Below are 15,839 nucleotides of genomic sequence, written 5' to 3'. Positions count from 1 at the left end.
ACATGACTGAGCAACTTCACTATCACTATATATCTTTACAACATACTTAATATATAAAATATATATGAAAATTTAAGTTGTATCCGCACACAAAATACACAATAAATATTTATACTTATGATTGAAACAAGATCTTAGGAAACTTCTGGCCTGACTGGCTATTGCTAGAAACAAAACTTTTAATTTCTTTAAAGCTAACAATACCGTTCAGCAAGGTATCTCATTCATTTACAGAGGAATACATTTTGCAAGCAATTTCTGTTAGTATATTGTTCCAGGAAACTGTATCACTCAAAGCCAGACTGTCTACGGGTGATTTATTCAACATTTCTTTTGTAATGTTCAAGATAAGCTCCTGATTACACCGGCTTTGAAAATATTCATGTTATGCTTATCAACACACTGACTGAACTATTTTCATTTCATTTGGAGTATACGCAAAATTATTTTCTATAAAAATCTTTATCTTTCTTGAAAATACACTTGGCCTTACCTCTGAGCATATATGAAGTGGATTTCTCTTCCAATCAGTTCTAAATCAGCGCCTCAGATTTTATAAGGGGTCCAGTCAGTGGTGCTAGTGGCAAAGAATTCACTTGCCAATACAGGAGACATAAGAGGCATGAGTTCGATCCCTGGGTCAGGAAGATTCCCCTGAAGGAAAGACTGGCAGTCCACTCCAGTATTCTTGCCTGGAGAATCCCATGGGCAGAGAACCCTGGCAGGCTACAGTCTATATGGTTGCAAAGAGTCGGACACGACTGAAGCGACTTAGCATGCACGCACAAGTCTGCTCTATTGAACTGACTCATGGGACATATGTTTTCTTTTTTTAGGGGACATGCTGAATTTCTTTCATTCTGAGAAGTAGAGAGCACAATCTCAAAACCCATTATTATATATATTTTTGAAAAGCTTATTAAGAAAAAGGTGTCCATGGACTTCTTTGGTGGTCAAGTGGCTAAGAGTCTGCCTTCTAATGCAGGAAACATGGGTTCAATCCCTGGTCAGAGAACTAAGATCCCATATACTTCTGGGCAACTAAGCCCACACACCACAGCTACTGAGCCTGCATGCCTCAAGTTAGATTCAACCTATTCAAAAATAGGTTTTAAATAATTTTTTTTTTTTTAAAGAAAAAGATATCCATAATGGGATTTGCAGCTTCTTTACTTCTGTAAATCAGTGGTTCTCAGTCTTTCCTGGAGCAAAGATCTTTCTGATAAAAGTTACAAATCCTGTCCTCAGAAAAAGGCATTAATGCCCACTCACGTCCACTTATGTACACAACTTACAGGATCCCTACAACTTTTATTTTAATGTTTATTGATCAACTCCCTTTGGGCTTTTGAAACTGTTTAAAAAGATTTGTTCCAGATACTCCAACATCTCTCAAGATCTCTAAAGTGAAGTGAGTGAAGTCACTCAGTCGTGTCCGACCCTCAGCAACCCCATGGACTGCAGCCTTCCAGGCTCCTCCATCCATGGGATTTTCCAGGCAAGAGTACGGGAGTGGGGTGCCATTGCCTTCCAAGATCTCTAAGATGCCGTTTATCTGGATGATACTATGGCATTTCCCCTATGGTTTTATTTTAAGTGATTATTTTTTGTTATAAGGACAATTGCCTAAATTAAAATACATTCTCATAAAACTCTGCAGTAGCTATCCTAAGCATATTGCTTAAGGCTTTGTTCATTTCATCACATAGATCCTGTTTAGGATAAACTTCAAATCAGAAATTACTGTGCCTCTTCTTTGTGAATAATTTGCCTTTATTTTATGAGCACTCTGAATGATATGACTACTTATGTTTCTGTTTTTAAATTTTCATCTATAAAGCTAAAAACCAAATCCATGGCCCTTTGCTGGTAAGTGTTTAGGATGTAAGGCTCTCTCATCTGAGCACTAATCTCATTACTGGCTCTATTTTACTTCCTTTTAGCCCTAACATTGTCATATACTTCTTATCTATGTTACCTTGTTTAAAACCTTTTATAAAAATTTTATGACAGTAGAAAGAAGGAAGAAAAAAGACAGAACAAAGGAAAATGTAGAAAAGTTTTCTTAAATTAACTGTTATGTTCCTTTATTTGCAATTTCCTTCAAAACATGCAATTAATCAAATATTTAATTCTGATTTATATTTTAGTTTTAAAAGGCTTTAGAAAAATTAGGGAAAAAAACAAAAAAATAGTAATAAGATGTTGATTTACATGTTGCAAAATCTCAATTGCTAAAACATTTTTTAGTTAAGGAACATGTTTTAAATTTTTATTATTGAAACAATCAAATGTATAGATGAGTAGAGAAAATGGTATCATGAACACTCCTTTATATATCCATTGCCTAGATTTTAAAATTTTGCCATATTTGCTTCTTTAGTTTTCTTCTGTTAAAAGTATTTTAGAGTCATTAACATACAAAGCACATAAAGATTCTTCATTCTACACAAAGTCAGTATGAAAAGACATACAGACAAGCTTTTTGTCAGACAGAAAACAGAGAAATTCATACTACATAATGTATCAAAAACAATGGCTCTAACACACCCAAGAGATACACATGTATCTGTAGGAAGCAGAAGAGTTTTCTGTAGAGAAACCACTTTCAGGAGATGATTAGGTAGACTTAGGTTTTCTTATATCTGTCACTTGGCAAATGAGAGACCATCTTCAGGACATCTTATGTCATCCATCTTATATATTGGAGATGATGCGATTGCAAATATAGTCTCGTCATTACTGAAGACAACTGATTCATGCTGAAGGGGTATCTATGGACCCGATGTATTTACAAATCCATCAGAACCACCCATGGCAAGTACATTGTTGATGTTGTTAAAACGAATGGCATTGACTGGATAAATCTGCTCAGTATTCTTTTATTTCAGCCTTGGATACTTGAAAACAAGCTTCTACAGTACCTCAGGGCTCAGCAGGAGGTATTCAACAGCCACTCTTCAAAAGAGCTTAATACATAATTCTGCTTATTTGAAAATGCTCAAAGCAGTGAGCCTGGTACTTCGGGTTGGACATCCAGCACTGTGCATGGAATCCATGTTCTGGGAGCCCACGTTAATCCTTTACTGCCCATCTTGCTCCCAGTCAGCCATCTTCAGGCAGAGAGAAGGTTCTAGCACTGCAAGGAGTTCTGGGGTTCCACAGATTAACTGTCTGATCCCAATGCCCAGTGACCACCACCGTCATTTCTGGACAGAATTCACCGCATCTGATAGGGCATCATGTGTTCCAACAAGATTTTCTTGATCAGTGTTGGAATCATGCATTTTCAGTCGAGGGTTTAGTCCTCCACTCAAAGTGTGTTCTGGATCGTTGAATGCGGGGAGCGAGCTCCGCCTGTGGCAAAGGTCATGAGGAAGGAGGCTTGGCATACGCAAAGGCGGGATCGAGCCTCAGGAGTCGCCCTGGAAATTCTCAAGCATCTACCCCCAAAACCAGAGTCTGCCTACTTTCTGCTTTGTGCTCCCACCTACACCTCTGACTTTACGGGGGGCTGTCCCCCACTACCTGTCTCTGAAAAAAGAGTTAGCTTACAGCTCCAGTTAACAATTCCTGGGTGTGACAGTGTTTCAACCTACAAACTCCTTTGGAAGTCCTCTAGCCTGCCTGAATAGGTTTTTCCGGCCACATGTGATTGTTCAGAGCCTCCCAACTGTTGAGAGGCAGGAGATGTTCTAAACTGTCTAAACACAGATTCCTTTGAGTAGTTATAAGATTGATTAGAAATTGTATTGGTGAAGGGTTTTTCACTTATTGGGCCAATGTTTGCTGCTAAGTCTCCATACCCCTTACCTACTGTGTCCTTGGCAGTGTATTGATTGATATAATGGGTGTATAGAAATGTAAGTAGTAGCCTCAATGTTTGTAACCTTGGACCCTTGAGTTAATTCTTTTCTTGATTGAGCCCACCTCACCTTTGCCCTATAGGAATGCAACTCTATCCAATGCTTTTTGGAGGCTGGTGCCTGACTTTAGAATAATCACCTTTACAGAAAAATAAGTTTCTTAAAATGTTAACAGGCCTCCGGGCCAGAAGATGATGTAAATCACCTAAACTTTTGCATATGATAAGTTTGCAGGAAGAAAGCCTGGCTTACTGCATGACTCTACCCCTCCCCCCATTATCCTCTATGCATAACTTAAGGTATAAAAACTACTTTGGAAAATAAAGTGCGGGCCTTGTTCACCGAAACTTGGTCTCCCCATGTTGTTCTTTCTCTTACCTTCTGGCTGAATTATTCAGCCTCTCTTCTTCACTGAATTTTCCTACTGAGCTATCCTTATTTCAGCATCTTTTCTCCACTGAATTTCCTCACTGAGCTATCCTCATTCTATTACTTTTTATATCCTTAATTAACGTTTAATTAAGTAGTTGTTTCCTGATTCTCGCCGATGCCGTCTCTCCTTCAAATACCCTGGATCAGCTGGGGCTGGACCCCGGCAGTTGAACACACATCCCAGACAGCCCTGGATGCTGGTACTTGAGCCGAACAACCGGAACATCGCAGAGATGCATCGCTGAATTCCGGGAGGAAACAAGCAGAAGCTGGTCCTGGGACTGAACTTCACCAAGGAGACATCATCCTTAGCGGGTGGTTCAGACTGAACTCATGGGCTTCTCTCAGAAGTGACTTCACCGCCATCTCCTCCCGACTTTCCTCAGACGTTACTGTTTTCACCTTTTAGCGTGCATCTCTGAAATGGAAACATCCGTTTCTACAAAATCACGATAACATTTTCACACCTATTAAAATTTACAATAATCTCCTAGTGTCACACTAAAAGTAATGTCACCAAACGTGTGTGTGTGTATCTGTGTGTTAGTTGCTCAGTCATGTCTGACTCTTTCTGACCCCATGGACTGTAGCCTGCCAGACTCCTGTGTCCATGGAATGCTCCAGGCGCTAGACTCCTGTGTCCATGGAATGCTCCAGGCAAGAATACTGGAGTAGGTTGCCATTCCCTTCTCCAGGGGATCTTCCTGACCCAGGGATCGAACCCAGGTCTCCTGTATTGTAGACAGTTTCTTTATCTTCTGAGCCACCAGGGACATCCATACAGACTCTATATTCAAATTACTGAGTTATCCAAATACCTTTTATAACTTCCCCAAATTCTTAATATTAGACTATATGAGGTAAGCTACTCAAAGTTCCTCTTCACTTCCATTTAACCATTTTGTTCTCCTCTAAAGGCCAATATATCTGGGTATCTCTAAATGGTTAAGAAAAACAAAATGATGAAATTGATTGTATTGTGGTCCCATTCAACAATAAGAATTAGCTCAAGACTCTTTAAGTCATTAATAAAAATTATCCTCTAGGAAAATTTCAATTTTCAATATTACTACAAAATAAGATGTCATTTATTACGAATTTTCCAAAGGTTCTAAATATTAATTAAAATCGATATGCATTGGCTTTTAAATATAGGCTAAATGTACCCAAAACCTTACTTATGTATAGCATTTTTAACTTTGGAAATAAAGAGAAACTTCTCTGTCAGTTTTTTTAACACTGCTAAATATTGTCAGCCCTTTAACATTTGATAATGCTCTCTGACTCCCTTTTAAAAAACTAGATTCGATCATAATAACTCATACTGTTCCTTGTATATTTTCTGTTCCTATTGAACATAGTCATACTCTTCATGCATTTTAAAAATGTTAGATATAAATTTTGTTTTAAAAATTTCTTTGAGGAGCATTATCTCATAAGCATTGCCTAATTTTATAAAGCAGCTGTAGATCAGGGATCTGGCCTGTGTTGTTTTATTTTTAAAAGCAAATTTCCAGTAAATGCAGTTTTCAGTTTACACTTATGAAGTAAAAATGTCAAGATGACTCAAAAACAATACGTTAAATTGCAAGTGAACTTTACAGATTTGATTTGGTAAAGATAGCACGAGATTCAGTGAGGCCAGACCCTGCATCTACAATACAACAGGCCTGAGTGAGCAGTCAGAGATCATTCCGGAAGATAACGTCAAAAGGCCAGACCCACACCGCTTATGCAAATACCTTCGGGGCGAATTAACCTAATAGGATGAAACATTTGCCTCAAAAAAAAAAAAGATGTCAAAGCATGTGGGGAATGTTACTAAAGTGTCTCATCTAATGAGAAATTCAGAGAGGAAGAAACAATGGAAAAGCACACACTTCAAGGTAGAACTCAGAATAAAAAAAAAAAGTCCCTGCACACGAGTCTCATCACCTACTTCTGCCACTGGATGGCTGTGCTTCCTCCCAGTGAGGAGAACAGAAGTGTCTAAACATAAAGACTGAAATTATCTCAAACAGCACCTTTGATCTTGATGTTGATTGCACATGAGCATCTCCTCATTCAAAGACCTTTGGGGAAAGGGATTGAACTATCGAATTCTATAGTTGTCCAGAAGAAATAGGTTAAATGAAATTGTGGATTTAGCAGGCAAGTTGGAGGACTGAAAGAGAACCTTGGGAAAATGGTCCAGATTTTGAAACTGCAGTACAATGCGATGGTCTTTTAGCCAACAATTGGCATTGCATATTCTTTTTTTTTTAATTTTTGTTGTTGTTGTTGTGGTGAAAGTTTCATAATGTTTTATACTAAAGAATCTGCCTGCAATGCAGAAGTCCCCGGTTTGATTCCTGGGAAAATCCGCTGGAGAAGGAATAGGCTGTCCTCTCCAGTATTCTTGGACTTCCCTGATGACTCAGCTGGTAAAGAATCCGCCTGCAATGTGGGAGACCTGGGTTCAATCCCTGGGTTGGGAAGATCCCCTACAGGTGGGAAAGGCTACCCATTCCAGTAGTCTGGCCTGGAGAATCCCATGGACTCTGTAGTCAATGGGGTTGCAAAGAGTCAGACACGATTGAGTGACTTTCACTCACTCACTCCCTCAACCATATTTAACTGCACAGTTCAGTGGCACTCGTACATCCACACTGTGGTGCAGCTCTCACCATCATTCATCTCCTGAATTTTTCACTTTCCTAAACTGAAACTCTGTTCCCATTCAACATTAACTCCCCATTCTGTTTTTTGTTTTTTTTTTTTAATTTATTGATTTTAATTGAAGGCTAATTACTTTACAATCTTGTGGTGGTTTTTGCCATACGTTGACATGAATCCTATGTCCCCCTGTCCTGAACCCCTCTCCCACCTCCCTCCCCATCCCATCCCTCTGGGTTGTCCCAGTGCACTGGCTTTGAGTGCCCTGCATCATGCATCGATCTTGGACTCATCAACAGTTTCACACATGGTAACATACAGGTTTCAGTGCTATTCTCTCAAATCTTCCCACCCTTGCCTTCTCCCACAGAGTCCAAAAGTTTGTTCTTTAAATCTGTGTCTCTTTTTCTGTCTTGCATATAGGGTCGTCGTTACCATCTCTCTAAATCCCATATATACGCATCAATACACAGTATTGGTGTTTTTCTTTCTAACTTACTTCACGCCATTCTGTTTCAACTCACAGGAGATTCATGGTTGAGAAAGGGTTGCCATTAAAATCAGCCAACTACTCCCAAAGGATGGTTAACTCTCACCTATCATTTCGTATCATAAGAAAAGCAGAGGCAGGGGCATCACTACAGTATTTGGGTGAAGAAATGATGGGCTGTTTCTAATTTTTAGAACCTATGACCTTAGATTTTTACAGCAGTAGATTTTTACAGCACTATTGTCTAAATTCCAAGATAAGCAGAAGCACTTTTGGAGTGAATGGAATGAAGACCTCTGAAAATTTTCTCCTTCATAAAAACGAAGAAGACACAGATCAAAATTATGAACTTTTTCAGTGCTCTGGAAATTAGCTAAATACTTGCAACAACTCAAGGAGTGTTTATTTGGGGAAAACAGCACAATCTTGGTAAGAACACTGAACTGTGTGGCATTTTTAACTTACCTACTCCCAACTCCTTCTTGCCAATTCTGTCATAGCTTGAACATCAGCAGCCTTTGCCACCACACTGGCAATGAGGGTGAACAGCCTAACAGTTCCTGGAGAAGTCAAAGTGTGTTTTGTCAAAGAGTTAATAGAGCTGGAGTAAATAGAGTGGTAAAAGAAGATTTTATTCAGAAAAGCTATTAGCATAGGGGAGAAGAGACCTCACTGGAGAACTAGCCTCAGTGCTGAATACAATAAAGAATACTCACAATTTATAGTCAAGGAACGGGGTAGGGTTCAGTGGGTGGAAAATTACTAAGAGGAAACATCACAGTTAAGAGGGGAAACTGGCTAGATTGGCCTATTGAGATTCTTAGTTAAGACAGGCCAGAAGACCAAACATTACCTGGGGGATGGTGGAGGAGGAGGAACCTGATTAGATACCAACAGTGATCGAATATCAAGAGTGGAGGAATATGGGTAAACTGCCTTAGCAGAATTCTTTCTATGTTTGGACTATGCAGAGACAAAAACCGAAGCCCAAAAGTCAAAGTCTATTTGAGAACAGCAGTGGGGGGAGCCTGAGTAGAATTGAGGCAAGGAGAGAATTTTGTCCGTTTAGAGTTCGACAAAGCCCAATTTGACCTGACTGGCAGCTAACTCCCTGCCAGGGAAAAAGCCCATCTACAAGGCATATTTTTTATTGCCTCTTTCAGAGCACACTTTACTCTAACCCTAGTGTTAGTGGCTCAGTCGTGTCTGACTCTCAGTGACCATATAGACAATAGCCCACCAGGCTCCTCTGTCCATGTAATTCTCCAGGCAAGAATACTGGAGTGGATTGCTATTCCCTTCTCCAGGGCATCTTCCTGACCCAGGGATCGAACCTGGGTCTCCTGCATTGCAGGCAGATTCATTACCAACTGAGCCAACAGGGAAGCTCAACCCTAACCCTAGCCCTAACCCTAACCACTGTCCGGCCCTTTGCCTAAATTAGGGACCACTCTGAAGGACCATGCTAGCTCTGTCCATAAGACTAGCTGAGATTTGTATTGGAAAACCCACTCATTTTCTTTCTACTGTCTCCTGCTTCCCTGGCTCATTTATATTTTTCCTGAGATCTCCCATTCCAAATTTTTGCATACAGATCAGTATTTGAGTCTAATTTCCAATGATCTCAATTTAATTTGGAAGTATTAATGCCAGAAAGACAAGGAATACTTGAAACAGTGAAATTATTAAGAAGGAAAGAGGGAATTAAACTAAAAGCACTAGTCAAATATTGATTGAAAGAGGGATATTTTCTCCACGTTTTTTTTTATAAGATCTATTTGATGTGGACCATTTTTTAAAGGTCCTTGTTGAATTTGTTATAGTATTGCTTCTGTATTATGTTTTGTTTTTTTTTGGCCACGAAGCATATGAGATCTTAGCTTCCTGACCAGGGGTGGAACCTGCAACCTCTGCCTTGAGAGATGAAATCTTAACCACTGGACCACCATGGAAGTACCTTCATTTTGGTAAGCAGGGTGGAGGGCATAGGGACAGGCGGGATATGATAACTGAGAGTTATCATAAGGCCTGTAAAATGAAGAATGGTTCCTCTAAGAAAATTAGGTAAGCAAAAAGGGACACATATGTTAGCCAAGCAAGTGAAACACTTGTCCAGTACAGGTGGAACTCAAGACCACAAAATAAATCTCAGAAAGAGCTGGAAACCAGAGGACTAGAGAGCTGTGGAGAAAACAGGAAGGATTCCCATTTTCTCTTGTCTTCCCACTTCAGTCATGTTTCTCTGGTAGTCTGCTTTCCTTTTTCTCCTTCCACTTTGTTTATTCACCCTGGTCAGATTTATACAGGCTTCCCAGGTGGCGCTAGTGGTAAAGAACCCGTCTGCCAATGCAGGAGACACAGGAGATGTGGGTTTGATCTCTGGGTTAGGAAGATCCCCTGGAGAAGGGAATGGCAACCCACTCCAGTATTCTTGCCTGGAGAATCCCATGGACAGAGGAGCCTGGCAGGCTATAGTCCTTGGGGTCACATAGAATCAGACACGACTGAATAACCAACACTAACAGATTTATACTATCCACTTCATCTTTTACTTCTCCATGACCTCTGATTCTAGGTCCTGCAATTTATTTTTAACCCCTGTTTAATACCTATTTTGCTGTAGGACACCAGGCTTTTCTGCTTGAGCATTTGCAGAACGTGACCTGTATCTGAGTTCAGAGATTTGGGTTTATTTTCCCAGTACAGTGTACATAGTACAGTGAGAATTTTAACTTTCATTCACTCCCTCTCTGACTGTAAATTCAAATCCCAGCTCATCTCACTAGTCAAATGATGACTGAGGAACCTCTAGGTCAAGAGCACATTTTTAGTCCAGTGGAGATGTAAGTGGGCTTGGATTTGCGAAAGGGGCTTGTTTTTATGGACTTCCCTGATGGCTCAGAGGGTAAAGTGTCTGGTCTGCAATGCAGGAGACCCGGGTTCGATCCCTGGGTCTGGAAGATCCCCTGGAGAAGGAAATGGCCACCCACTCCAGTACTATTGCCTGGAAAATCCCAGGGATGGAGAAGCCTGGTAGGCTACAGTCTATGGTGTCGCAAAGAGTTGACACAACTGAGCGACTTCATTTTCACTTTCTTGTTTTTATGCTGTCTAGTCAGTGGAGGCTTTGGTTTAATAATCATCAGGTCTTTGAGGAAGTAAATTACAACATAAAATTTTATAATAGCTAGGATTACTTTTCTAGGGCAAACGATTGTCTAATCCTCAAAGAGTATTTATATGGCCAAAGTCCACTCCAGAAAAGTAAATTTCAAGGCCATTTTAGCCATTTTTATATCTTTATTTTGCAAAAGACCTGATCCATTGTGCATTTTTTACTAAGGTATTATTTTTATAAATTAAACAGTAGAACATTCAATCCATACTAAAGCTCTTACTCACAGTTCATAATTTGTCTTTTAATAGGGTTTGAGAGCATCCTGTACTCAGGTAATGTTTGATCTTTTTTTTTTACTATTCTTAAAAAAAAAGGTTTTCAGAGATTTCCACTTCCAGTCAAAATAGATAAAAGATATAAGATTAATCTTCTGACAACAAACAAGCTATAAAATTGAGCATACTTGGCTACAGGCAGTTTTTAAACAAATGAGGGAAGCCTGACAATCACTCCTATTTCTTTTTTTGGAAGATGTATTCCAGGGCAGGAAGAAGGAATGCTAAGCACAGCACACTGGTCTCATCAAGTTGAGGAGAGAGTTCATGGTTCAGGGGTGTCAAGGCAACTACAGGGCTCGGCACAGTTATTACACAGTAGGAACAAACTGGGTCAGAGATCTTTCTGACTTCAGGGTGGATGTGTGTCAGCTCAGTTGCTCAGTCTTGGCCAACTCTTTGTGATCTCATGGACTGTAACCCATCAGGTTCCTCTGTCCTTGGGGCTTTCCAGGCAAGCATACTGGAGTGGGTTGCCGTTTCCTCTTCCAAGGGATCTTCTCGACACAGAGATTCTCTCCTGCAGCTCCTGCATCGTCAGGAGGATTCTTTAGTGCTGCCCCACCGGGGAAGCCATAAATGCTGAATAGGCTAGCAAATAAACAAGTCATAGTATATGCATTCAATGGAATATTATTCATCTATTAAATAACAAATCCCTAAAAAAAGTAAAAAACAAATTAAAAATGAATCTTTGAAATATGCAACAACATGGATAAATTTCAAATACTTATCTTGAGAGAAAGAAACCAGAGGCAAAATAGCACCTATTGTCTGATTTCATTTGTAGAGAACTTGGAGACAAATAAACCTAATCCATAATGATAGGAAGTACATCTAAGTATGTTTAAGTGTTGGTTGCTCAGTCATGTCTGACTCTTTATGATCCCATAGACTGTAGCCCACCAGGCTTTTCTGTTCATGGGATTTTCCAGGCAAGAATACTGGAGTGGGTTGCCATTCCCTTCTCCAGGAGATCTTCCCAACACAGGAATAGAATCCAGGTCTCCTGCACTGCAGGCTGATGCTTTACCATCTGAGCCACCAGGGAAGCCGACGTATGTTAAAAGGTGGTATTAGAAAATGACGATTGACTGAGAAGGAGTATAAGAGAACATTTTGTGATGATGGAGCTGTTATCTCTCTCTCTCTCTTTTTTTCTTCCTTTTGGTCAAGCCATGCATCATGTGGAACTTTAGCTTCCCAACAGACCAGGGATCAATCTGGTGCCCCCTACAGTGGAAGCACAGAGCCCTAACCACTGACCTCCAGGGAATTCCAAGTGTTACGTATCCTGAATATTGTGACGATGATATGAGTGTCTGTGTTGTGTGTGTGCTTAGTTGCTCAGTTGTGTCCAACTCTTTGTGACCCCATGGACTGTAGCCCACCAGGCTCCTCTGTCCATGGAGATTCTCCAGGCAAGAATACTGGAGTGGGTTGTCATGCCCTCCTCCAGGGGATCTTCCCAACCCAGGGATCGAACTCAGGTCTCACACATTGCAGGAAGAGTCTTTACCATCTGAGCCACCAGGGAAGCCTAAGAATGCTAGAGTGGGTAGCCTATCTCTTCTCCATCAGATCTTCCTGACCCAGGAATTGAACAGGGGTCTCTTGCATTGCAGGCAGATTCTTTACCAGCTGAACTACCAGGTAAGCCCTCAACATAGGTGTCTACCTATTTCAAAATGGATCAGATTCAGCACTTAAAATGCAATGAATCTAACTGTATATGAATTAAATCTCATAAAGTTGACTCCAAGTATAAATTGTAAATAGCAAGATTTATTTAAAAAAATTAAACTTCAAAATTTAAAATAAATCTGATTACCCACTATCCAAACTCACTCAGAAAAATTATTTCCATGTAAATATTTTTTTAAATATTTTTCTATTTTTATTATACACCTTTATTTTAATGGTTACATTTATTATTCATTTTAAACTTATTTTAAGATACATGAGAGAGATATTTTTCTCTTTCACCATCTAGTTTCCCCCAAAACATTTGTGAATCAGTTTTTTCATTTATTAGAAATTCTACCCTCAACTTAAGTAATTTTAATAGAACTTTGTTCTATTTCTGTATCATTTATTCTATTAAGTTGATTTGTACATTAATTTTCTTCTGATTTTTTTTGTTGAATGATTACTTTAGCTTTAAGAGTATTTTATTATCTAATAGCCCAAATTCTTTCTCATTACTCTTCTTTGTCAGAGTCTTGATGACTTTGTCTCATTTTATTTCCAACATGACTTCCATCTTCATCTAAGTTAAAATACAAACAAAAACAGATACAAAAAGCAAAGCATAAACCCTTACAGAAGGATTCTGATTGTAATAGGTTGAATGTATAAATTAATTTAGGTATGCTGCTGCTGCTGCTGCTGCTGCTGCTAAGTCGCTTCAGTCGTATCTGACTCTGTGCGACCCCATAGACGGCAGCCCACCAGGCTCCCCTGTCCCTGGGATTCTCCAGGCAAGAACACTGGAGTGGGTTGCCATTTCCTTCTCCAACGCATGAAAGTGAAAAGTGAAAGTGAAGTCGCTTAGTCGTGTCCGACTCCTACCGACCCCATGGACTGCAGCCTACCAGGCTCCTCCGTCCATGGGATTTTCCAGGCAAGAGTACTGGAGTGGGGTGCCATTGCGGTATAAAATGCCTTAAAATATTGAGGCTTCCTAGCTATAATTAAGGCATGTCCCTCACATATATTCAAATATTTCTTTATATCCCTCAGTGTGTTTTTAGTTTGCTTTATGAAGACATTTCTGGTACTTTGCTATTAATACTTGCTACCTAAGTTTCAAGATAATTTATATCCTCATTGGGATTATAGTTTTTAATGTTATGAAGTGATACTCTTTATTCTATTCACATACTTTTTCTGATGTTGATAATAGGTATACTGTATTATATTTTTGCCTTTACTTTGTATGTGTGTGTGGGGGCTGGGTCTTCCTTTCAACACCCTCTTCATTGTGGCATCCGTGGGCTCTCTCTAGCCTTGTGGCTGAAAAACTCTAAGCGTGGACTCAGTAGTTGAGCCACATGGGCTTAGTTGCCCCAGAGCATGTGGGATCTCAGTTCCCCAATCAGGGACAGAAGCTGTGTCCCCTGCATTGGAAGGTAAATTCTTAACCACTGGACCACCAGGGAAGTCCCTGTCTTTACTTTCAGTTTTTCTGAATCACTTCATTTTAGGCAAGATTTACAATTGGCTTACAGTTGGAATTTTTTGATCCAATTGAAGCTATTATTTTGTGTATTTATCTCATTTGTGTTAATTTTGAAAAGAATAGATTTTAATAATATTTATGTAGATTTATTAAATTCACTTTGTTGATATTTTATTTTAAATCTGATATCTGACACTTCACTTTTCATTATTTCCTTTGTTTTCTATCATTTATCTATTCTTTGCCTATTTTCCTAAAATAGATACTCTAATTTTACCAGCAGCTGCTAATAAAATTTCTCATAATACACTTATGCTCATATTTCTTAATTTATCCGCTTCAGAAATAAAGCAGTATATATTAAATTTCTGTTTTGTTAGAAACCTTTTTGGCAAGTGATTGTAGTCTAACTCAATTTGATCTACAGAAAAATGAGAATTTGCTAGAAAGCTATTATAGAGTTGAATCCAGGAAAGACTTCATTACTCTTGCCTTATTAAGGCAAGGAATGTGTTCTAGCCTTCAGGAGCTACAAAAACTAAGGATTTCAAATCCATTGACTATGCCATTTTTTAATTTATCTCTGTGGATCAGTTTAATTTCTTTCCTATCACATGGTAGGAAAAAAGCTTTTACATCTTACTTCTTACAATGTTAACCATCTAAGAGATACTGATCTCTCTCAGGACCCCTACCACAAAATCTTTTGCAAAGGACCACAGGATTGGTTTGATCAGATGCCTTCGAGACCAGTCAATGAGGTTACATTGGATGTGGTGCTAGTTCCTGCTATAAGTCAGGGAAAGGAATTTGGTTTTCAGACTAGTAGAGGATTTGCCAACCAAAAGAGCATGTCCTGTACTCTCTCTATGAAAGATATGCAACGTATCTCTTCTTTTGATCCCGACACCCAGTAGCTAGTTAATTTTGATAATTTCTAACTTGATTTTTTTTCTAATGTGTAAATCAGATACTATCTGCACTAAAATTAGAAACTTTTGTAGCTCTGCAGTTGCTTTTTCTTATGATTTTCATGCATTACTAGGGTTCTTTTTCTTAATTTCAGAGAGATTATTTCTAGTTGTTTCAAGACTAGGCAATATATACATTAGGCAAAATTCCAAATAAACCAATAAGACTGTCTACTGATATCAGAGAACAGAGAGCCAGACATGGTGGGGAGGGAAGTGGAGATCAAAAGGGTGAAGCTTGTCAAAAAAGGCATAAACATCTAGTTGTGAAAATAAACAAACCCTGGAGATGTAATGTACCACATTGTGACTATAGTTAATTGTACCGTATTGTATATTCCAAAGTTGGTGAAAATAGATCATATACATTATAAAGATGGATATATCCAACCAGTCAATCCTAAAGGAAATCAGTCCTGAATATTCATTGGAAGGACTGATGCTGAAGCTGAAACTCCAATACTTTGGCCACCTGATGCGAAGAACCGACTCAATGGAAAAGACCCTGATGCTGGGAAAGATAGAAGGCGAGAGGAGAAGGGGATGACAGAGGATGAGATGGTTGGATGACATTACTGACACAATGGACAGGAGGTTGAGTAAGCTCCGGGAGTTGGTGATGGACAGGGAGGCCTGGTGTGCTGCTGTCCATGGTTTCGCAAAGAGTCAGACACGACTGAGTGACTGAACTGAACTGAACTGAGAGTAGATCCTCAAAGTTCTCATCACAAGTAACTAAGTGTGGCTGCAGATATTAATTAGAGTGGACTATGGTGATCGTTTTGTAGTAC

The 15,839-nt window shown here is 39.3% G+C and overlaps 1 pseudogene; it reads right to left on the bottom strand.

Moving 5' to 3' along the window:
* Positions 1 to 2,619: 2,619 nt before the first annotated feature.
* LOC129659933 (mitotic checkpoint protein BUB3-like) lies at positions 2,620 to 9,406 on the bottom strand (annotated as a pseudogene).
* Between the last annotated feature and the right edge of the window lie 6,433 nt (positions 9,407 to 15,839).

Source organism: Bubalus kerabau, chromosome 9 (assembly GCF_029407905.1).
Source record: "Bubalus kerabau isolate K-KA32 ecotype Philippines breed swamp buffalo chromosome 9, PCC_UOA_SB_1v2, whole genome shotgun sequence".
NCBI lineage: Eukaryota > Metazoa > Chordata > Mammalia > Artiodactyla > Bovidae > Bubalus > Bubalus kerabau.
Note: the sequence above shows the minus strand (reverse complement) of the source record. Positions and strands in the feature narration are given on the sequence as shown.